The 26,404-nt window shown below is 32.0% G+C and overlaps 1 protein-coding gene across 1 annotated transcript in view; it reads left to right on the forward strand.

The window, feature by feature from the left end:
- LOC145283554 (uncharacterized) overlaps positions 1 to 26,404 on the forward strand; it is a 96,025-nt gene that overhangs the window by 25,479 nt on the left and 44,142 nt on the right. The gene's annotated exons all lie outside the window — the stretch shown is intronic.

Here is a 26,404-nt window from a genome sequence, read left to right on the forward strand (position 1 = left end):
AATAACAAAACAACTTGAAAAGAATTCACTCATCGACCTGTAAAATTCCCACTTCGAAAAGTGGCTCACTGCATTTATCAGTTTAATATTTAAATGCTGAATTATTTTCTGTCTTTGTTTCAACACCTCCTAGTGGCCCAAAACTTGCTTGAAATAATTTTTTGCTTTAATTTTCTTTTGTTCTAGTTGGGGATGAAGTACTCTACTGGATGTCAGATGATCATCCGCAATCTCATACATTCCAATCAAGATATCTTTTAACCATCCCTTTAAGTGAAATTGTATGCATTTCTCTTGCACTTGGTTTACCGAATATATTTTTCAGGTAGTTTTTAAAACAAATATTTGAGAACATATGCTGATATAAACTATTTAATAATTGAGGGCTGAGTTTCAAAACTTTTCTACATAAACTTTTTTAGTATTTAATTTTAACATCAAAATGTTGAATACTAATTCAAACATTGGTTAAATTTTGACTGAAACTTTTATATTCCTCTGCATAAACGCTGCAAATTTGTTTGAATATGTCTCTGCCAGCCCGAAAGAATGTAGAAAAAACGCCAAAAGCTGATTTTTTTTTCCAGAAGTGGGTGTGAATAAACTCGTTCAGCACAAGAATTTAACTTGTTTCCGGTGAAAGAGAAACACTTTGGCTATGCCCAAATCATCCCACTTTTATTTGGAAAATTTTATACTGACTCTGAACATTGTTCCACTTTGAAAGGAATTTCTGTTAGTTAAAATCATTTTTAGAATCCTTGCTCTTTTCACATTTTTATTTTTCTTTATCCCCAAAATTTTTGATTTTGCTTTTCTATTTAATTCATTAAAACGGTTTGTGTGTGGCAATTAAGCTTGCAGAACTTACATAGAAACGAGGTTACTGCTTGTTTTTATATATTCCTATGATGATGAGTTTACTAATTAGGCAATCAGATTCTTTGTTATTCGCATACCCATTTATCAGACCACACACACACACACACACAAGCATCTTTAAAATGAAATTTTAAAAACTTTGAATAAACAAACTTTTGGAAAACATGTTAAGATGCAAACATTTTTTTCTATAATTGAAATATTTCTTATTAATTTCGGATGAAACCATCCTTCTTCAGAGAATGAAAGAGTTCTTTAGTTGTTTTTTTTTTTGTTTTTTTTTTCTCTCTCGCAAGTAAAAGAAAAATGTGCACATGTGTGCTATAATTTATATTCACTTCAAACAAAGCAAATTACTGCCAGAGATGTAAGGGCTACGTTGAATTAGGGACCATACCTACAAAGACTCTAAGTAGTAAGCTGAGCAGCAAGTTATCTGTTTACATTACACTTTAATTTCTGCATGTTAGTACAGTTGGGAAAACAGGAAACAGGGAGAGAATTCCAAAATCTAGCCATTCGAAAGAATAAATACTCAGGGAAGAAACTTTAACATTCGAGGACTTTTGGAGTGAAAAGCGTGAGATTTTGTTGCTTATTAGGTTAGTTGGGAGTGTTTATGTTGAGGGGGCACAAATGGCAAGATTTCGTACTTGTAAAATAAACACACGTTGCAGTGATGCAATGGGAGTTGAGCTTGCTTTACAGTGAAGAATCTATCAGATTTAAGATGTGATTTTGTATATACAAGATACTGTTAGGTGTAAGTGCTTTTCTAACGCAATAGACAGAGCCCACCTTCTGTGCAGCAGCCTTGGCAATATATATTTTTATATCTTTGTCTGCATTTTTATTTGTTACTTGACATCTTTTTTTATTTAGTGATGGGAAATATATGCAGATTGCATTTGTTTTTTCTAAAATTAAAAAAAAAAAATCAATTCTCTTTTCAATTTAAAACAAGATCATTTTAGTTCCTGTTCTGACCCCTTCATCCTTGTATTATGTAGGTCCCTTTTGAAGGTCATATTCATTTGAAAAAGGAATAAATTTCACATAAAAGAAATTTTACTATGTATGTATAAGTTAAGAAAAGAACTGAAAATTTAGCTGAATGTCATAAATTTATTTCAACTCAATAGGGCTTTTTCAAACGAGTATGCTAGTCTAGGGGTTTTGCCCGACTGAAAAATGAGAAAAAAAGAAAACGCATCCCGTTTTGTTTTTGCTTGTGGGTGTGTTGGGGATAGTTGGGCTGTGAGTAAAGAGGAGGAACAAATATCATTACAATGCCACCGATAGAGCAGTCAAATACTTTATTTGCTTTTTATTTTTATTTTTTTAAACTTTATTGTTCTGCTATGCATTAAGCTCTTCTACTTAAGATTTCTTACAGAAACTGCTCTAGCCTTTATGGGCGCAACATATATATATATATATATATATATATATATATGTGTGTGTGTGTGTGGCCACATGGTCCATAGGTAACAGCGAACACATTTTTTCATAAACACCTGGTTATATATATATATATATAGTGATTCAATGAATTTCAAAAAACTTTTTGAAGTGAAATGTTTGAGTTTCATATCAAAGATTTTTATTATTCTAAGCAAGACAAAGAATACTTTAGAAATTTTATCTCCTTACCTATAGGGTTTCGATGTCTACCATCTCTTCAGAGGAGAAAATATTAGCAAATATTTATAAAGGTATGTACCCTATTTGCTAAAGTCAGTGAGACATGGAAAATCAAAGTAAAAAATAATTAATTAATCAGAAGTCATGTAGCAAAATGTAAATCTTATAATGACAGGTTTCCATACCAGCTGATTGTTAAATAACTTTATTCTGAAGTGTGTGTGTGTGTGTGTGTATATATATATATATATATATATATATATATGTGTGTGTGTGAATAAATGACAAAAGATTATATTCCAAAGTTCATGATGTTAACCATCTTATAATTTATTCCTTTAATTCAGTTGACATTTACAATTCTTGACAATATCTATTTCATAGCGCAAAATCAATCACTTAATTATTATATCAATCAGTGAATCTATTTTGCCCTTAACTCATCAGAAGAAATAGCAACAATCAATCTGTTAAAAGGAAATAAAGTGCGTTACAGGCAAAATAGATTCACTGATTGATATACTAGAAACAGATACTGTCAAGGATTGTAAATGTCAACTTAATTAAAGGAATAATTAGAAAACGTTTATAAAGCTGGGTGTAGGATTGACTTCGTAATATTTTACTATATTTGTTCTTTGTGACCATGAGTATGTGTATTTTTGAGAATGACAAAATAGGCCATAAAGAAATGAAAATACAAAAATAACACATTACTTTCAGAGTTAGGAGTCAGTAACTTCTTTTGACACAATCAGTAGAGTGCAAACCGGTGGGTCGTGTTTGTAAGTTTAATAGGAAACTATAATGAAGAACTACATATTTTTGTCCAAAACCTTCTTGAAAGTGTTAATCGTTCATCGAAATGGACCCAAATTCAGGAACCTGGGTTTATGGTTAACTTTCTGACAACAACGCCATTGCTAACCAACATTCTTGTCCCCTCTCCCGATTTCGAAAATTTTTAGCAGACAACACCTTTATTTTTTACTGCACCACTAACAAGCAAAAACTTCATATATTTGAAGCACTAATTAATTAAATCAAATAAGCCAAATATTAACAAAAAAAAAAAAAATTCAGTAACGGCGACAATATTCTTTAATGCTTTTAAAAGTAAATTAGAAACTATTAATATAATTAACGTGTGATTTACTGGAGGTGAAAAATCACCTCTACAAATACCTTAAAAATATTTACTGGTAATCATCCCTGACAGTGGATCTGGGCAGATCTGAAAGTAATTGAGCCATGTCTGTTACATCAGCCAATTCTTGTCAGAACCAAAATATGCAGATAGGAATTTATATTATTTAATGAAACATGCTTAAAAGAAAGAATTTACTCACCAAGTTATCCATTTCTTACTAAGTTTCTGTCTATTACTCTCACCCTTTTCACTGTTTGACCCTCCCCTCTTCTCTCTCTCTTTTCTGCTATTATTTCATACAATTTCTATCATTCTCGCTCTTGGAATGTTTTGTTTTATTGAAAATCAAAGGTAATAAAACTAACTATAAAATTGGAATAGTGGATTATAAATAACTGGGAATATCACCACTACTATTGATACTATTTAACCCGTAACTGAAAAAAAAAAAGAGTGAACAAAAGGATTTATTTGGGTTTTTGTATATTTTTTTTATTCAGGGAAAATTTATCTTTAGTTAACTCTTGACTACAAAATGTTTTCGTTTACTAGCCAAATAGAAAAGTTTCTGGCCAAACCCACGTGATTTTTGGAATATGATATCTTCGTTCTGTGACGAGTGCCTACATTATAAAGATTTTTCTGTATTTTTTTTTTAATAAGTAATTCTAAATATGAACAAATTTTATGTTGAGCCTTTATGTTGAGAATTTATTCAGATGTTTTTTTTAAACAGCCTTCGTTAAAAAATAAGAGTATATTGTTCTATTAAACCTTTTATTGTTTAAATAATTTGACTTTGCTCGTTTTATTAAAAAATAAAGGTTGAAAAGACATTTTTCACTCAGCTTTGGAAGATTGTCTGTGAAAATAAACACAATCACTAAAAGATAAGCGTTTTATTTCTGATCGACACTTTGAAAAATCATTTCCAAACGCGACCGTTTGTTTCACTCGCAGCGTAAAGCTCTGTAATTTGACTGGCTTTGCAAGCACAATTTACTGATTCAACCAATTCAACTAGAGTTCAATGAGTCACATTTTTCGTGTGTTTGTGTTGTAGTTCTTTTCTGTTTATTCAGAAATTTGGAGGTATCCCCCCCTCCCCCCAATACATTCTGAAAATACATTATTTGGTGTTTTGATCAAAGAGAAGACAGTAATATCGCGAAATATACGTTTGCGTCAGACGATTTTATTTTTAAAGTATTGGTATCTTGAACTTTTATCTATATAATAAACTTATAGTATGTTTATTCAAGAATTCTTTCTACATTTTTTTTTTTTTTTTTTTTTTTAAGTTTGTTCTGGTTTTAGCACAATGACTCTTTCTTTGGTTCTAAGATCACGAAAACATAATTTTTGATTTTGAATGTTAGTTTAAGCCAGCAATTACTTTCTATTGTGACATAATAAATTGTCACTTGTGTTACTGTCGTAAAAGATCAACCATTTTAAAATACTTTTCAGAAATGGCTAACATGTGTTTACTTTACTCCACCATAATCTGATAATTTGCCTTTATTTGAAATGAACTTTTAAGATTTTGCAAGCTGCCGATTAGAAAATAATTTATGGCTTGAAAGTTTAAAGGCAAATGTCAGGTTCTGTATTTGTGATTCGAAACCAAAGAAAACGAGTAATGTTCTCAAGCAGCTGTTCTGGTGGTTTGACAAAAACAAAGAAAAAGGTTAGTCAACAATAGTTTTGTTCATTGGTATTTAATAAATGCTATTTATTTACTAACTGTCCCACGAAAGTAGAATGTGACCCGTAAATAGAAGGCCGTCTCACTAAAAGTTACATAACCTGATAACGCCACAGGATAAAGTTCAACAGCCACCCACGGTACTGACTGTTATGAGGGATAGTCATTTTCTGTTTCATTTCTCAAAGCCGAGCGATTTATAAAACTGATCTAAAATTGTCACTATTTTCTTTTTTCCAAAAGATGAAAACTTATTTTACAATTGGACAGGTGCAATTAAAAGGGGGTACTTTTTGCCCGGAAAATACTAAAGATTTATATTTGTTAAATGTATTTTATTACTTACTAGCATGGGTGCCCGGCGTTGACTGGATGTTTGGAGGTGCATGTTAAGCAAAAAAAAAAAAAAAAAGCGGTCGATTTTTTTTTAACTTTGACTCCTATTATGACCCCTTAACATTTATTGTTTGGGGCTCAAATCAAGTTAAGTTAGATCCATGTCCAAGTACACAGATACACACACAGACGCGTTCACTTTTATATATATAACTAGCATTTCAGCCCAACGTTGTCCGGGTGTTTGGAGGTGTATGTTGAGCAAAACAAATTAAAAAAAAAAACAAAAGCGGTCATTTTTTTAAAACTTTGATCCCTATTATAACCCCTTAACATTTATTGTTTGGGGCTCAAATCAAGTTAAATCCATGTTCAAGGAACCTATATCTAAAATTTCAAGTGTTTAGACCCAAATTGGCGGAGGAGTTTAGTAGAGTTCTCAAAGGTCAAATCACTGAACTTTGACCCCTTAACAGCCAAATTTCTGGCCGAAAATGGATTACAAAGATTTTCCCAAATCTCAGTACCGTGTATATCAAATTTCGAGTCTGTAGACTTAAAATTGACAGAGTTATTGTGTAGGGAAATGTATACACACACACAAACACGTTCACTTTTATATATATATATATATATATATATATATATATATATATATATATATATATAGATTAACACGTAACGTTAATTTTATGGTAAAAATATACTCGTTTAAAAAAAATTATTTTTTTTAACAATCCTTTTTCTTGATAATACAGCAAGCATAATGTTGGGTATTTTTTTAAACTATATTTTCTTATAAGAACATAAAAAAAGGTCCAGAAAGTTGAAAATTAATCATTTTTTTCTTTAGTTTTTAAACTTGTTGAACAAATAAATTTTGCATGAGATTTTTTCTGTCTGTTCTCTTAATAAACGATCAACTCGGAATTCAAATTTTTGGCAAAAATATATAAGTTCCCAATTTAGCAAAAAATTATTTGTTTTTGCATAAAACCGTCATATTAGTATCAATAAAACACTACTTATTTATGCCACGAATCATAGCTTCAATTTTATTGTTTAAGTTTTTATGTAATCCCTATGAATTGATATTTTCTGACAGCTTTTACAAATTTTGTTATCATATTTGATCAAACGTCCATGCTGGCATGTGTTGGAAGGCTCTAAAAATTGACTTTCAAACTAACCTATCTCTATCCAGACCTTGAATTGAACCTGCTATCTCAACTGTTCTACATATACTAATCCAAGAATTCTCATCCATTCTTTTAATGTGGCCATACCATCAAAGTCTCCTGTTCTGTACACATATCTCTTATATTGTACAGATTTAATCTTCCTCTGAGGTCATCAGAACTAAGCCTATCCTTAAGACTTGCATTATACATCCACGGTATCATTCTCATATCATTTCTCTCCATGCAACACATGTCGTTGACCCTCATTGGCCAGGTTTCACTTCCATATGTCATCACATTTAAAAATACATCCTACGAGGCGATGATATGGAGAGGGGGAGTGCTCCTGTTTTAAAAGTGCCCTTTTCAGAGGAATCTATTATAGGCCTATACCCCACAGAGACCCCCCCCCTTTTTTTTTTTTTTTTTTTACACTTGAGCACCTGCCTTGAGAAAGTTTTGTACACATCACTTCTAGGAGGACTATATCGTATCGATTTAACACTAAATTCTCAGAAGATAGAAAAATTTTTTTTTAATTTTCTGTTAACTTTTTTTCATTTGAAAATTTAATTTGCTTGTTAAAAAATGATTCCTTCCAATCAAAACTTACATTATTTTGAAATCTTGTAAGCTTTACTCAAATTTGTGTGAAACTTTCGGCATATTGTACGACCAGACTGTTTTGTCTAGCTCACTAAACAATAGACTAGTACGTCAGTTAGAATAGAAATCTTTCTTTTCTGAAGCAATTTTCAATTTTTTTTTTTTTCATCCCATGCACCATTTGTGTCATTCAACCAACTTGTTAACGAGTTAGAACACAATAAATTATTTATTTACAACTAGCTGGAGGCGCCCGGGCTTGCCCGGTCGTAAAATATGTTTAATGATATTTTAATTTATGCAGATTTCGTATTTATTACAGCGCCAAATATCTATTGAATATTATATTGTACCTAATATAACACTGATTTCAAAAGTTTAAAAATAAAACAAATAACTTGGGTGCCATCAGTAAGAATCGAAACCAAAATCTTTAGCACTCCTGGCGTGTTCCCTACTATTTGAGCTATTGACGCATAAGAAAGATTTAAAATTAAACCACTTCAAACTATGAATAAATTTGCGCAAAACTAATAGAAATATGTCTGCAAGTTGAAATAAACATTTTGCATTTCAACTTGCTGACATATTTCTGTACACATTATTCATCCATCCAAACAAAGATTTTACTCACTATAAAACCAACCTTTGGTGTATGATTAGTATTTCCTGTTAATTTCAGTGTTGTGTGGCGAGTAGTTTAAGAGCTTATCGGTTAAACATTTTCACACATGCATACATCTACTGCTTTTTTATTTATGTAGATTAAACTCAATATCTTTAATAGAAAATAAAAAGATAAGCAATGTGTATAAACTGGTGCATCTGTGTATGAAATTCGGTAACAAGTATAAAAGAGCAAAACAAAAGGTCAAATGGCCACCTATTTGTTTTTACAAATAAAAACAAGCATTTTTTTTTTCTAACGAATTACCAGTTATCAAAGCCAAAAACCATTCGAGGATAATGATTGAGATGGATCGCTTGTTAGTTGAAAGATGAAGATTATTATGCTTAGTGATAGGTCAATTCCACTATTTTTTTTACTGATTCAAAATTTTTATAAATCTTTAAATATTTAACTATAGAGTTGTAATTTATTTTGTCTGATTACCGTAAGAACGTATGTTAAATGTGCATGTATTTTTCTCAACGTAAAACACACTGGGGCGGGGGTCTTTCGATTTTACTTTTACTATAAGTTTAAAATCAATAAATATTCATTTTATTATTACTACCGGCAATGGAAAATTTTACTTTAAACAAAATTAAATAAAAAAGACAAAAGAATCGTTTCAATATCAGTTAATAGGCACAAATTTTTCCGATTCCGATACCCCCAAATGTTCCAATTTTTTTTCCGATACCCCCAAATGTTCCAATTTTTTTCCGATACCCCCAAATGTTCCAATTTTTTTCCGATACCCCCAAATGTTCCAATTTTTTTACGATACCCCCAAATGTTCCAATTTTTTTACGATACCCCCAAATGTTCCAATTTTTTTCCGATACCCCCAAATGTTCCAATTTTTTTCCGATGCCCCCAAATGTTCCGATTTTTTCCAATTCCCAAAACTAATTATGGTAGAATTGAAAATGCTGAATAAAATGAACACAATTTGATTATCAATGGGGACAGTTTATGACAAGTATTTGTTAACATTGGACTAGAAGATGACCATGTTGTTGTCTGCAGGGAGGCAATCCTTCGATAATGTGTTCTATAGATGGAAAGTATTTGGGAATCGTGTTTGATGTTAGGCACATAAGGCGAAGTTCTTTACAGTTGTGGTGGAAAAAACGAGTTCTTGCTGTGAATGTCTTATTAGGAGGAACCAGAGATTAGGGTTCTACCAAGCATCTTCCATGAAAATAATGAGTAGAGAAAGACTAACAATTTCTTTTCAGTGAGAAAGAGGTTGTAGAGAGCCAGCAAGATTATTTCCCACTAGATTACAAAGTCGATTTTGTACATTTTTAAGACAACGGGGCTCTAAGCTCAGATGTGACAACAGTACTCCGTCTTAGGACATATGTCTTTTGGCTAGAAACAAAGTGTAGCATCTGTTCTGATACTACACATTATCTTTTCTTTCATCAGTCAGGTCAATGAAGAAATCCTTCTAAACTGAGGCAATTTATATTTTTGTCCTAATCCAGAGTGCTTCTTTATGCGGAGCTGAATTTTTGCCACATTAAAAACCAAACTTTGTTTAACCCTGTTCTCGTATGGATACAAGTAAATAGTATTTTTAATTTTTATTTTTGGAATCCTTTGAAATGAGGCTCCATAATTTGTGCATTTATTCTTTTGGCAGACTGTTATCCTCATCTTCATGGTTGTTGTTCTTTCAACACGTTTTGGCCAACTCATCCTCTGGCCTTCTTCAGGTGATTAACCACGGCGGGATAGGAATGTTGAGTCTTGTAACTGTATCCCCAGTAATTTCTGCCCTCCATAGTTGTTGTCTCACCACGTTTTGGCCAACTAATCCTCTGGCCTGCTTTGGATAGGATTGAAACCGCTATCTTCAAACAATGCTCACCTGGAACCATAAAGACATCTCTATCCACTGTGCCACGGACCCCGAAGGATGAACAAGGTTGGATTTTATGAAGATGAAGAGAAGTCTGCTAAAAAGAACGAATGCACAAGTAAATAATTTTTTGTTTTGTTTTACAGCATATCACCTCCTTTTTGGGTTATTTAATGCCAAATTCAATGATTTTGGAAGAAATTGTTATGCTTCAAATTCTTTAAATATCTTCAAACATTTATTTATGGTATTTGTTTTGCGAAGAAAAATTGTTTGTTTTTAACTTTGCAGAACATGATTAAGTTTTGCAGTGGAGAAGGAAAAAAACACAACAATATTAATGTTTGGTGCATTTTAGGTCAAGAAGCCGATATCTTCCGACAGGCTGACCTGGTAGAACCAGAGCAAATAAATTGAGGACATTAGAGAAAGAGGATTGCATTAAGAATTGTGTACTTTCTGAAGTGTTAGAATGATGCAATCATTTTTTTCCGCCAGTCTTAGCAACGTATGGGATATATTTCTTCCATTTTCGGTTTGGAGTGAAAGTCGATTCTAGGAGCAAATTAGAGCAAGAGGTTTCCTCAAGGAGAGAGCCATTCATTTTGATTGGAACAAAGCAATGATTGATGCCCGCGAGTCAAAATAAAAACGCAAAACTTTTTCTATAAAAGAGCCATCAAAAACACAAATACATCCACGGAGAGGATGAAAATTAATCAACAAGATACTGGCTTGTTTATTTTTTTCTATTCTTTCTTTTGCAAAACTCAATCATGTTCTGTAAAGTCTAAAACAGAAACAATTTTCTGTGACAAAACAACCAACCCACCACAGCTGTCTGTAAAACGTCAGCGTTTACAAAGTCGATTTTGTACATTTTTAAGACAACGGGAATCTAAGCTCAAATGTGACAACACTATAGGTGTTAATGGAAGTAACCTTTTTTTGTTATCAGATCTTCATATTTACATCCTAAAACAATTAGTTTTTTCGTTTTTTTTAACGAACTACACAAACGAGAGTTAATAAAATTTAACATCTTCTGTTGACACTTATGTATCTAAAGATAATGTTGCTTACAGGCGTCCGTACTAGAAACAAAAGTGCTAAAAAAATAAAGATCACCCTCTATCATTTTAAATAATCAAATAAAAATACATTTTTTCGGTCGAATTTGGATCTGCAATTTTTATTATCTCAAGAGTCATATATTCTATTATATGAATTTTTTTTTTATTATTGGAAACCTGTTATAAAAAAATGTTTGTTTAAACTTCATATCACAGAATATTTAAATTTAATATCATTTAAAACTTTTTAAAAATAATTATTTTTTAGAATTCTGTTTTTTTTTGTTGTAATTCAAATAATTATATTACCGAGAAAAAAAATTATCAAGAAATTTTTTTTTTTAACATGATACTGATTTTATGTCCAATTTTATTTACAACTTTAAGGTAAGTGAAATAAATAACGGGATTTTACTATTTTTTAATTATTTGATCTTTTCAGCTTTGAAAAATGTTGAAATTTTTATGGACCTACATTCATTTTTAGTTTTCGTAACATAAAATCTGAGGGGGGCGGGGGTACAACACTTAAAAAAAAAAAAAAAAAAAGATTTCCTCCAATATATTTAACGAAATCTACTTTTATTATGGAAGTTTATTTAATATTGAATAAATATCGAAAATTTCGGGAAAATATGACGATTATTTGATTTTTGCTAGATTTTTAAAACCTAGGTATGTCTACGGTTTCAAAAACGTCACTATATAGGGACGTTGTTTTAAAGCATCAATAATGTAAACAATTTTTGCCTCGCATTTTCGTTATTTTTGTATGCTGTGAAAAAATTAAAAAAATAAAAATTAGTTTATTTGAAGCTTTTTTTAAATGGTAAAATGTTAGGATGATAATAAATTAGTTACATCGTGTTACATACAGTAGGGTTAAAAACTGTGACGCGGCATGGAGGTACCTACTAAAAACTATGAATAAATTTTTGAAGATATAAAGAACTTAACGTATAAAACCTTTTGCAAAAATTACTGGATCCGAAAAGGGTTATTATACTGTAAAACAAAGCAACCAAATTATTTGAAAGAAAAATAATCAAATCAAATTCTCAAATATAATTGTGCTGAAAGAAAAAAGCGTTTTCTCAACATAAAATTTGTTAAACTTTGAATTCTTACAAAAATCTGAAATATTGAACTTAATCCTTCAATTGAATTGTAAGTAAAAAAAAAAATAAAATAAAATAATTACGTCATCGCCTTAGAAAAATAGGTATGTTTGATATTGATGAGAATAATGGAAATAGTATTGACAAAATAGAAGTCTCGAAATAAAGACGAAACGTTGATGAACACATAGCTCGGTTTGTTCCTTTTTATTTCTCTATATTTAATATTCTGTCGCATTCATGGTTTTTATAGTTTGTTGTAGACAAATTATAAATAACTGAAATGTCTTTGTTTCTCCACAACTTTTTAACTGTATATTTTATTTTCTGACACAATGTTATCTTGCATACAGTCACTGTGTACACAGTTAATTTTATTTTCCCCCTCCCTTGTATTTAAAAACAAAAAACAAACAAAAACATATTTTTTAAATTATCCTTTCCATTTTCCGGAATTTGTGGTATCTCCAATATTTACATCAGCTACCCACTCTCTTAACCATTTTTTTTTTTTTTTTTTTTTGTCTTTGTAATAATTCTCTGTTAAGTGGTTTTTAAAAAATTGGGAAACTGACCTCTTTCGCAGAATCAATCCACGAAAACTTGTTGACGTAATATTTTTGAATGGGCATTTAAAAGCTATATCCGTTATGACGGTCAGGATTGACGTGAAACTCTAAATTCAAGGTCAAAGAAACGGATTTACTGGATTATTGCTTCGTTGGTATAAAAATAGAATTTTAAAAAATCAATGATAATAGGAAATTAAATCTTTTTTTTTTTTTTTTCTGTTTTCACTAAGGGAAATTATAAAGGGGATTAATCAAAAGATATTAGAATGTAAAGAAATCAAATTAATTTTGTTTAAATAGATTTTCTTCATTTTACAAAACAAAAGTAGGCGCTTCTTCCTTAAAATCGAAATATTGAATTTCAAGTAAAACCAATGATATCTACTTAATTGTCATGCTGCAGTAATATCCAAAAAATGACGAAAAACGATAAGGTAGAAAATTAATTTGTTCGCTATTATAATGAAGATGCACCTCACAATAAGATTAAATAAAGAATATCTCTGTGAAGAGTGTATTTAAATAAAGGTTTCAGAATTTAAATAATTATTTTTATTGGTATTTTAAAGATTTAACACTTATATAAATACGAATTTGTTTCCATTTGTTAAAAACATCGTTTTATAGCTGTCTATAAGAAATGCAAGTAGTTATATATATATATATATATATATATATATATATATATATATATATATATATATATATATGTATATACTTGCATATAAAAGGCACTTTGTGTGTGTGCGAGTTCTTTCCTTATGAACCACGAAACGACTGGGCCATTTTTTAAAATTTCACACAAATATACTTTGTGTCTGGGAGGTGTTCTTAGATAGGTTTTGTATATGAATATCACTGATAAGTATCAAAAAATCGATTAAAGAAAGTACAGTTCAATTTTCACTAAAGTTAACATTGATACACCTTAGCATCACAAATGCATTTGAGAAGTTTTATTATTGCACAAGCATATAAAATCAACAGTAGGTTTATTGATAAGGCAGGGGCACGTTCGAAATGTTTGTTTAGAGCACAATTGAACCATGATACTTTACTTATGCATTTTAAACTTTAATTCGAGCCATTATATAAAATCTATCTATCTATCTATATATATATATATATATATATATATATAAAGTAGTAGCGTTCGTGTGTGTGCGTCTGTACAAATCTCCTACAGCCCACACCACTGGACCGATCATGACCAAACCTGACATGATGATCTCCAACCTAGGGATGGTGCACACCATTTTTCAAGGTCAAAGGTTATGGTCATATTTAATGCAGTTCTTAAACTCCCTCTTAGGGATGGTTCACACCAAGTTGGGGTTTATCCCTATCTCAGGGGCCGCCACCATGGCGCCAGTCAACTTCTTTGTAAATTTGAATCAGATCACCCTCCGCCACCACCAATTTTTATGTGTAACAATATGTGTGTCAACTTTGATACAATCTATTTGCTTTAAAGTTCATAGTTGGATTTCAGTCACTTCAGGAGGTAGTTAAAAAAAAAGTTTAAAACACCTTAGAAAATAGTTGTTCTTGCAACATTCACTTACTGCAAGGGTACCTGCAAAGCAGGTACCGAGCTTACAGCAAAGTCCTGAGCGAATAAGCTGACTCCCAACTCCCTATAAAAAAAACAAAAAAAAAACAACTTTGGCTTTCAACATACAAAAGTTTGAGTTCCAAACTCTTCAATCCATTGGATGGTCTAAGAAAATCTTATTTATTTCCGGGCAAAATAAACTGAAACCCCAAATGTTTTTACTTTCATTTACAAAAGACTAATTACTGAAGATTTATTCTTACCAAATTCCACTGAATGGAATAAACATAAAAACTCCTTAATTAATCTTTCTCCACAGAGATCCCCCCCACCTCTTTTCCTCAAGTTACTCATATCTCTCATCATTTGATGCCCTTGTGGAGACATTTTCTGGCAGGTTGGCGCTACAGTCCCCGGAACCACACCTCGTTAATCAGTAGGTCATCATTTTCAAAGCATCTGCTTTTCTAATAAAAACTTCTTGGCGCGACACGAAAGTTGGAAATTAGATTGAGGTTAAGCCAAAATGTTGAGGAAAAATTTCATAGCCACAGGAGCACACTTTCATTTGTACAACATGAAAAGCTACATATGAGGGCATTTTCTTGCCAGATGAAGACATCGTGTTGAGCATACCATGTCTTTGAATTTTTATGACTTAGCATTATTTTGTTAACGTTGAGGCATAACAAGTCCGTGTTTTTTCTTAGCTTTTGGTCAGAAAATTCATAAGCAACCCCTCCTTATCATTTTAGTCCCAGAAGATTGAGCATCATCTGCCAGACTTGGATGGTATTCTCCTATCTTTTTGGGAAATAGCTAGGAAATATCTACATCATAATTTATTTCAAGAATATGATGGATTCTGTATATTCACTAAACTGCAAAAATTGTTGTTTGAATTTGTTTTAAAATTAAATTCTTTTGTTTGATTACAACTATGCAAATGAGATATCTTATTTGCTCTGTGGCATTGCGCTTTCTTTCATATATATATATATATAGTTTTTCGTCACACTGATATTGATATTAAAGCCTACTTTTTCTATTTAAAAATAAAACAAACTTAATATACTCTATCATGGATGTGCGAGAGACTTCATAATGATTAACTAATTCATCTGTTAATTATTCATTTTTAATATTTTTATATTTTTTGATTCTCATATTTTATATCTTTCATATATAGTTCCTTCATTTCCAATCTGAATGTTCTTTAGCCAGCTTTCATCTGTATTTTATAGTTTGTATAATCCTAGCTCATCGCTTCTGATGATAAACATTTAGCTTCGAAATGCCATGACCTAAAGAAGTTTTTCTATCGTATTCTTTCCTTTTTGATCTGATGCTATAATAGTTATATGTAACTTTTATTCCTCATCTTTTATTTAATATAATATCTATAGATCAAATAGAATTCTGAAATGCTTTGATCTTCAAATATATATAAAAAATTCTACAATATACCAGTATTCATTGCTTTGGATTTTTACAACTGTTCTTGTACTTTTATTCATTCAACGATGGAGTATCCTTTTCACACTATCATTGTAAATTTAATTTTCAATTTTTTGAACTAATAAGTAAAATTTATAATTATCCACATTTATTTTGCTATTAACATTTCCTCCGATGAGATGAGCCATTCTATGAAAATCCATGGATTAAGAAAAAAAAATTTATTTTATTTTACTCCTTGTCAAATTTTAAAATATTAACAATTATTTTTATACCTATAGAGACTAGTGTTTAATGTATATGCAGTCATCAGTATAGGAAGTGATAATTACTGCTGGTCTTCAGATTCAAATCCAGTCACAAAGCCACCCATAACTTCATTAAATAGCATGTTTCTTCCAGGCTATCTACAATTAACACATGGAAGGAAATTAAGTACCTATGAATGCCATAGTAAAGTCAGAGAATATTCAACAACTTGAAACAGAATGCTGTATTTGTACTAAAGTTTACCATTTTTTATTTTAATTCCTTAAAAGTGCTTTAGTCTTAAATAAATATTAACTAGTGTTGGGACGAGTAATCAGAATAAGTAATCGGGAAAATTGGAACTTTTTGGGGTATCGGAAAAATTTGTGCCTATATTCCGATGCCAAAAAACGATTCTTTTCTCTTTTTTATGTGATATCGTTTAATACAAAATCTTCCACAGTTGGTAGTAATGTTAAAATAGTTTCAAATTAATAAATGTTTACTATTAATAAAGCTAAAATCTATTAATGTTTCTGTTTAGAGCACAATTAAACAATAATACTTGACTTCTGCATTTTAAACTTGAATTCAAGCAATTGTATATGAAATAATCTCATAAAATCAACAGTAGGTTCTCTATAGTGCAATGTAGACTACAATGTATTGTCAACTAACTCACTGCAGGGAGACGTGAAGCTTCCTCTTGATTCACCGCAGTGAGTCCCTTACTAGAGCAGGCAATCAATCGATTAAATTAAAAAATGGGCAATTTCATTGATTTTGATGATAAAAGTATTGCAAGTGTGGAACATTTGTTGAACCTCATTGAGTTTTGGGTAACGTCGAGTCTCCTTGCTAGTGTGTGTGTGTGTATATATATATATATATATATATATATATTAGAACCCTGGGATACGGCATTAATCCATTCCAGGGTTGGGATCGTAAGATAAAATCGCCGTATGGCGGGGCCAAAACAAAATTTTATACAGTATATATTAAAAATTAGTAACACAATACAGTACAGTATATAATACACATGTATATATTCAATTAACATTAAAAATAACACCATAAGGTGAGGCAAATATTGTAACCAGGGGCCGGAAAAACATTGTATTCCACATCATAACCTGAAAAAAGTATCCCAGGGTTCTATTCCGTGTGTGTGTATCGTTGGCCTTTTGGCTAGATGCAAAGATTTAGTATCTGTTCTGATGATACATTTCAACTTTTTTATCCTTGGTCATAAAGGGGCTCTTTCTAGATGGCCATAATTTTTTTTTTTTTTTTCCGACTTAAAGTGAACTTTTTTGAGAGGAGCTGGATTTTCCTCACATTAAAAACTGACCTTGTGTCTAACACTCGTTCGTGGGGAGGAAAGTAAATAGGAACATATGAACGAAGTATGGAATTACTGTTTCAAATAAGATAACTATGAATTAGGTAATACAATATGAAACTGGCGTTGACCTAAAGAAAAAATCTGTTTTACCTCAGAAATATGCAAGAAATCTTTGCAACTGTTACAAGTTGAACAGGTTTCTGGTGATGTAATTATGAATTGGGAGGAGAAGCTGCCACCTGGCATAATTACTTATAGTTGGAATTAGGTATTTGTTTTATGAAGCAAAATAAAAGAAAATGAGTTATCGGGGGGGGGGGGTCTAAAAGTGATCTTGGTGTATAGCTGTCGTTACCTATCTCTGAACCTCTACTGCGGAGAGCAAAGTCTGTTGCATTCCTGAAAGAATGGTTTCACGACTGCTCTGGAGGCCTCCTTCATTTTATAGTTTTATGCTTTGTTTGTTACTGAAAATTTTATTGGAAAAATTAGTCGCTTTTAATTAACAATATAATAATAATAATAATATTAATAATAATATTAATAATAATAATAATAATATTGATAATAATAATAATAAAGTCATTATAAATGTGCATTGATTTTGCTGATCCTTAAATTCCCTCTAACATTTAATCACTAAAGGGGGATAATTCAAACCAAGTTATGTGAACAATTTGAGAGAGAAATAACTCGTGGGGAAATCATGTCTTCCTGACGTATCTAGTATTAACTACTTCTGAATATTCTAACTGGAGAGGTGGTTTAGGCAGAAGAGGTGGTTTCAACAGCACTCTGGTGGCCTCTTTAGTTTTTTTGACACGTTTCATATTTTATGCAACATGACAGACCAACAAAAATGCTATTTCAAACTGAAATGCTTAAATTGGCACACTAATTTTCATAACACTTTTCCATGTAGTTCTTAAAATATTAATGTTTATTGCTAAAAGTTAAGTGCGACAGACCATGCTCAAAAGTTGAGTGTGACAGACTGACATACAGAAAAAAGAACTCTGATGTGAGGATGTACCTGGAAAAAAAAAAAAAAAAAAAGAAAAAGATTTTTACATCTGTTACATGTGGAACAGGTTGTGAGTTATTTATGAATCTTGGATGGGGAGAAATGGGGGTGGAGTAACCACCCGGCTTAACTATTGATGGTGGGTTTTCACTTGTTTTATTGAGCAGAAAATGGGTTACCATCATTGCAGTAGTCGTAGTAGACTCTTAAAGTAAACAAAAAAACTTTCTTAGATTGTGTGTATCGATAATGGCCGCACTTATTTCATCTGTTTCTAATTATAGATTTTTTCACTTTGTAGTTTTTCTTTTCTTTTGTTTCTTACCAAATATAGAAAATCAGGCAGCCATTTTAACTTGCATTCTCTCTTCCCTTATTGTTTTAACACAACTCAGAGAAAAGTTTTATTTGATATAGCCATATAGAACAATTTCAGTTTAATTATATAAATGAGTGCCTTCAATAAGTTCCCAGACTGTTTTTGTACATGCATTTAAAATTGTCATAGACTCTTGAAAAATCACTGTTATTGCTATACATTTTATGAGATGACTGATCAATTTTTATGGTTACAGCTTCAAATGAACAGATACAGCAGGGATTGGAATATACTACTAAAGCCTGATTGTCACAGCTGACGGATTTCAAAAATACAATCTGGACATGGAGAAGAACAATATGCAATAAAATTGTTTTAAACTTGAAAAAAAATTGCCATAGAAACGTATAGAATGCTTCAGACTGCTTTTGGGCCATCTTGCATGAATTGAGTATCATTTTTTGAGTGGCATAAAAGATTCAAGAAAGGCAGGGAGTCTGTGAGGGATGATGGGAAGCATGGGAGGAGTAAGGAATTCAGAAAATCAGAGTTGATTGGCCAAATAAAATATTTCATGGATAAGGATCGCTGTGTATCTATAGAGACAAGTGCACAGTTTGATGTCAGTGTGGAAACTATACACACAATTATTTGCAAGCTGAAGATGTGGAAGATTTGCACAAAGTTTGTCCCAAGGGTGCTCAGAGATCATCATGATCCTGGATAAGACCTTAAACTCTATCCGATGGTGAGGCTCCAGCTTGCGAGCTTTGGGGAGTGTGGAGCCACCCCTTAATTGCCATTGCTCCCAAGTCCACTCTGACCTGGAGTGGTAGTACCTGTTAGGGTTCCAACTATGGGTTAAATAGAAACTGATTTGAAAAAAAACAAAAAAACATATTCTATTAAACTTTTTCAAAATTACTGGATTTGGCATTAAATGACCTAAAAAGGATTGATATGCCATAAAACAAAAACAACCAACCAACCAGATATCATCACAGACTATTTGACCAATATGAGCATCAAGACAGTTTCTTACCCTCCCTATAGTCCAGACCTTGCTACCTGTGACTTTTGGTTATTTTCTAAGCTCAAGGACAACCTTAGAGGCTGTAATGAAACAATTGAGATGAAAAGGCTGTGACGAGGGTCATTAACGCGCCCACACAAGAGGACTTCCATGAAACCCACCAGAAGTTGTTGGAATAGTACAACAAGTGCATTGTAGCCGGAGGAGATTACTTTGAAGGGGACTAGGGGTTCATGTGTGCACTATCAATAAAAGTGCCTGTACGAAAAAAGTCTGGGAACTTATTTAAGATGCCTCGTATAACTTTCCGACTGTTTTCAGAGGAAGATACATTACCCGACCCAAGATGAGTAAATTTAATACCCTAAACAAAACAGTTGTGTAGCAATTCTATGTTCACTTATAAAAATTAAAGTCCAAATATAATGATACTAAGTGTTATGTCCAAAATCCTTATTTCAGTTTCGTTTAAAATTCATTACATGATTTTGATTGTAGAAATGTCTAAAATTCAAAGTTAAGGGATCTTAAGAAAAAATTGAAATTCAAGGGGTCTTAATTAATATTTGATAACTATAGATAAAATTTAATGCAAATCTGAAATATTTGAATTTTCAAATGGGGATTGTGCTCATATTATTCCAGAATGAAACTGAAAATTGGAGGATATTTATTAATTGATGTATAATGCCTATTAAAATTTCACAAAAAATCCAAGGTATCTAAATTTTCACAAAGGGCTTCCTTTTTGTGCTTGTATTACTCTTACATCAGCTAAAATTCATTATGATCGGTTAATTAGTTTAGGATTGAATCCTCTGTATAGATACATAACCATGCACGTACATAGCTTCATATAAACGTATGTATGTAAAATTATCTTGGCAGATTTTGAATGTTGGGCCTAAATAGCGTTTAGGCTGATATATGAAACTTTGATACTAGATAACTAATTTTCTTTTATTACAATATATAGAAATGTGTGTTTGTGTTTAAAGTGCATTTTTTTGCTTTATGCATATTTCATGAAAAGGGAAAGATGTCTGCCTGCAGTTGTTCTAGCGATTAATATTTTAGAGACTGAAATAAACTGATAAATGGACCAAATGTCAGTATCAAATTAAAAGTTGAAATACTTTGCACTTCAATAGAGGCCACCATAAAAGGAATTAGCAATGTTTTTTTTGTTTTTTTATATATAAAAACTAAAATTAATGGGTCTAATATAATACACGAGCAAAATATCACTATTCTAGCAACTGTGAACATGAATTGGCTAATTTAACTCCCTATTACTGTATATTTGGATGCCCCTTTATGGGGTTCCAATTTGGGAGGAAGATTTTTGGGCAGAGCCGGTTTTAGAGAAATATTTTTGATGGAAATTGTTTTTAGGTTTGTAATGTGAGAGAGCGAGAGAAATGTTAGATGATAATACAAACAAAATATAATAATTCCAAAACATAAATTCACAAAACATTTAACTTTTAGTTTCTTCCCCCAAACTACAAGACTTTGGAATTCCCTCCCAGTTTCTTGTTTCCCTAACTGTAATAACATGAAGAAGTTTAAATGTCAGGTTTAATTTTTATGGGGCAATTCTGGTTTCTGATTGGCTAACAGCAGGACATGAATTAATTTAATTCATCAGTACTGTTTATAAATAGAATTTCCAAATTGTGAGGGACTATACCCCATTATGAGTGAAAAATATTGCAACAAGGTATTTCAGCAGTGATGGGGGTGGATTTTACTGCTTGTTGGGTTGGTCGCAGGTAATGGTATTTCAAAATGAGACATTCTACAATGTATTCATTACATAAAAAAATATTGTGACTGATGCACGGACAGACAGACAAACAAAATCTCCATTCATATAAGCTAATAATAATATTAGTGAGTGTATATGCTGGAATAATTAGTTCTGTTAACAGGTGTTAATGAGTTTTAGCATTGAAATGCTTAAATTGTAACACGAGCTCAAACACACGAACACCTGTTGATAAAACTTATTATTCTACCACACCAACTCGCATTATTGACATGACTATAAAAACGCACACCCACATCACTGCATTTCTGACTTATTTATTCATTCTCTTGAGAATGGTCTTTGCTGATTCCAAAAGCAGAATATGGTTATGTATTGCTTTGCTTAAACATTCTGATTCTAATCCTAAAATTAGTTTATTTTTCTGCAAGTTATTTGATGCATCACAGCAGCCATGTTTGCTTGAAACAAAAGCAGCAGGCATGTTGAAGTGACTCCAACTAGCATGAAAAACCAAATTAAATGTATTATTTATTTATTTTTACGAAAAAGAAAAAAAACAAAAAAAACATTAAGGATAATGATTTCAGACGAGTTCAAAATCAGCTTTACAATTTAATGGGAAATGATTTTTCTGTCCTGTACAACTCCTTTCCCACAGCAGATATTGCTAACCTTTCTCTTTTCTATCATTATTTCTATGGAAGGTGTTCAACTGAGCTTCAATCTTTTGTTCCTCCTTGTAAAACTTTCATAATAAAAATTCCATCTCCTGCAAAGAGCTGTATGCCTATATGATTCCTAAATCAGAATAAAGTTATGTACTGCTTTGCTCAAACAATATCCGAATACTAAACTTAAAATTACTTTAGGAAAATCATGTCAAATAAAATGGCCATTTTATTTGATGCTGACTCTTAATGCAATCCACTATTTATTAGAGTCTGAAAAATCTTAGGATGGAGCAGCATTTTCCCTAGGCACTGAAACCAACAGAATATAAGCCATTGAGATGACTTTTCCTAATGACTGAAGTATCACTTTGGTTCTGTACAGTTCCAGGAGGTCCACTATTAATAATAATAATAACTATAAACATTTATAGACTCTAAAAGCATTGGTTAGAATTGCACCAAATTTAGTATTAAGACTTTGTGTGCTGCTGAATGCAATGGTTTTTTTTTTTCTAGTATTATCATTCAAACACTATCATATCTGAATATATGGTTAAGTGTTAGTTTTACTCATTTAGAACTGCTTTAAAACTTCACTGCTCACTCATTTTGTGATAAAATTTCAAACAATTTTTACAGTCACCTTCTCAGCAATATTTGGAAAAGAAATTTACAATTTTTGTTCAGTAAAACAAAAGTTATAAGAAAATTACCGTGTTCAAAAGTTCTCAGAAAATGTAAGGAACGTAGCGACTTTTTTTTTTTTTTATGTTGTTTACCATAGCAACTTTTCCAACATTCACATTTTATAGATACAATTTCTTCTGAGAGACGGTTTCTTGTGATTGACTGTTGGTTACCATAGCAAATTCTTCAACATTCAGCCAGGGGAGCTTCTTGTGTTTCAAGCCCTGACTGGTCTTCCTATGAACATTCAGTCAAAAGAGCTTCTCGTGTTCAAACCTCAACTGATCTTCCGATGAACATACAGCCAGAGGAGCTGGATTGTGTTTCCAAGCCAACTGTTCTGCTGATGAACATAAGAACTAGTATTTCATGCTTACGCAATCATCAGTGTACAGTAAAAATTCCTGCTAGTAATATAAGATGATTTTGAACACATCCCATAAGTACCCAATGTCATTCTAGAACGAATTCTAACTAGACAAACATCTGGGGAAACCAATGCTAACAATAGAATCTTTGGATTCATACGTTATGATGATGAGTCGGATGATTCTTAGGATGGAGCAGCTGAGGAATTTTCTCTTGGCACCAAAACCAACAGAGTATAAACTATTGTTGAGATTAATTTTTTTCCTATTGAAAGTATGGCTTTGGTTCTGTGGAGTTCTAGGAAGTCCACCCTCCTAGGCTTTCCCTTCTCCCTTTAAGAAGGGGTTAGTGTATTGCTAATCACCTGAAGCATTCCTACTCAAGAATAAACAGTCGATTTCTGTTTATTTTTGTGAATAACCGGAGTTGATGTGCACCAGAGTGAAGGAAATGATGATCTAAATTGAATGAACAGAACAGGTTGCAGATTTTCTGACAAAGATAAAAAATTCAGAGAAACTTGTTGCAATGATGGCTTGTTTTACTTTTGTTTTATAGAATGTTAGTCTTCACAAGAAGACACCAGAGAGTTATCTCCTTTGTATTCATATATGAGTTCTATTCCTTTTTTTATACGTTTTTAGAGTGCCCCCCCCCTTTTGCTTGTTGTTGTTGATGGCTGGGAAAACAAAGATGACGGTTTAGACAAATGGACGTGTGATCATGACTAGATTTATGTAACAAGTAAACTAACAGGTTGAACCTAAGTATAAAATAATGAATAAAAAATGTCATCAACTCCTAACATTCATACATTCTGTTTATACAAAGAGACAGCTGCCAGGATTTAACGAAACTGATTTCCAGAACTTAAAGATTGAATGAACAGGACATAAGTGCGTAAATATGTCAATTGTGTATGTCGGGCAACATGCTCAGTTATTGATAAGATATTCAGCAATTACTGACTCGGATGTACAGTTCAGATTCTTTGTGTTATCAACCCATCCGGATCGGATTCGTGTGGGCACGTATTGTCGGATTTTGTTGACTAATCTTTGGTTGGTCATACACTTGTCATCTGTCTCACATTGACATTTAAAGTGATAAATTATGAAATCACGGATGGAAATTGCTAAATGTTGGGAAGGAAATACAATCTGGGAATTGACAGATTAATAGCAGTGTCACATGCTATGAGTGATTTGATAGTACAGTTATTTCCAGTCTTTTTTTTTTTTTTGTTTTTTAACTACATATCAAATTTTGGGGGGTAATTTAATGTTTACTTCAGTCATTTCAATAACGATAATCGTGCTTCAATTTAATGTTTTTGAATATTTATAGGTTTGTAGATGATAAAAGATGATAGAAAGTAATGGCCAACTCTCTCTAAACTATATCAAGTTTATTTAACATGTGTATAAACTATATCAAGTTTATTTAATCTTTGTATTAATAATATCGAGTTTATTTAATCTCTGTATAAACTATATCGAGTTTATTTAAATTTTAATCTATAAAAACAATATCAATATCCCCTCTCCCCAAACACTCATTGTGGTAATGTGGCCTTATATGATTTCCCACACAATAAAAACATAAAATACCTATAATCATAGAAAACACTTGTTTGGGTTTGACAGATGTGTTAGGTAGGTATGTAATGTTAAAAACGGTATTTTCAACATAAGGTTAGGTTAAGCAGAAAAGTGGAAAATTCCATTAGAATTTAAAATATTAGAATTAGGGCTACATGTTACCATATTATTGCATCACAGACAGGAAGTCTAAACTAACATGTAGTGATGAAGGTATCAAAATTTTCTGTTAATTGTTTGGATTTGGATGCCCTTGTTACAATAATACCATGTATGTAGGAGGGAGGGTACTTTAATGGTTTCTTTTGCTAGCTGTTTTTTTTTAACCAGTTTTGCTGACTTTTTAACCATTTCCTGTTATTACCAACCCTATTTTCTATAAGGATCAGTCTTAACTAGCTCCAACCGTTTTTTTTTGTTTTTTTTTTCCATTTGATACACAAAATCAACATCCTCCCAAGCTTTATCTTGTCTTTGAAAAGCAATTTATTGTCCTGTCAGCATTGCTGACAGGACTACTCAGGCACTTTTTGTCGGCCAAAGTCCTCCTACACTGGGGTGCTAGCTCTTCAATCTTACTTTTCAACCCTTGTCACATCTTTTAGGAGAGATAAATACCCAGCCTTTAACTAGCTTTTCCTTTTCGTCACCCACTTATAAAATCTCTAGTCCTTGGTCTTGATGTTAAAAACCTGTTCACATAGGCTGGTGCATCTGCCACTAGTCTCTGTCTCTTAAGCAAGGTTTTAAAAGAGTCTCCAACCTCACAGATCCTGCACTATCAACCAATCTCCAAACCCTGTTTCATCACCGAAATGTTGGATCCTTATGCCTATTTTACAAATATTTTAATAGGATTTACTTCGACACTTGTACCTCCTTGATGTAAATATCCCCGATTAAGCCAACAATCAGCAAAATCCCACCCCTATACTGTAGCTCCCTGCCGGAAATCCGTCTACTCTGATAGTTTCTTCTCTTAAATTGCTAAAGTTTGGAATTCCCTCCCAATTCTCTGCTTTCCTGACTGTACTTACATGCAGACGTTCAAGTGCAATGTGAACGGACATCTTGCTGCTCAACTCCCTATTCCATGTTGATCTGGTCCCAAATAATAGCCCCTTGCGTCCAAATTCCACTGTGCCTTGTTTGGAGTGAATTACAACAAAAAGAAAATAAATTTCCTGGAAATGGCAGCTGGTATAAACGAAATTATCTCTTTACCTCTCACCCTGTATGAATTTGGATTCGTCTTTAAGGGGAAGGGGTGTTTTATAGTGTCACACTAGTATATAATAACACTTATTTAGATATCATTATTAAAAGGGCATTTCATTTAATCAATGCATAATGATAACCTTCATAAAATGTGTGTATGTTTGTCTTTGGTGAAAGAAAAGATGGCTTCTCTGTTAGTCACCTCCCCCCCCCTCTCTTTTAATCTTATCCATTCTGACATGTGCTTATTTACTTTGGAATCTCTGGAAATGGGGAGGTGTGCTTTTGTTG

The sequence above is a fragment of the Euprymna scolopes genome, chromosome 8, assembly GCF_053919585.1.
Source record: "Euprymna scolopes isolate OS-2025 chromosome 8, ASM5391958v1, whole genome shotgun sequence".
Classification (NCBI taxonomy): domain Eukaryota; kingdom Metazoa; phylum Mollusca; class Cephalopoda; order Sepiida; family Sepiolidae; genus Euprymna; species Euprymna scolopes.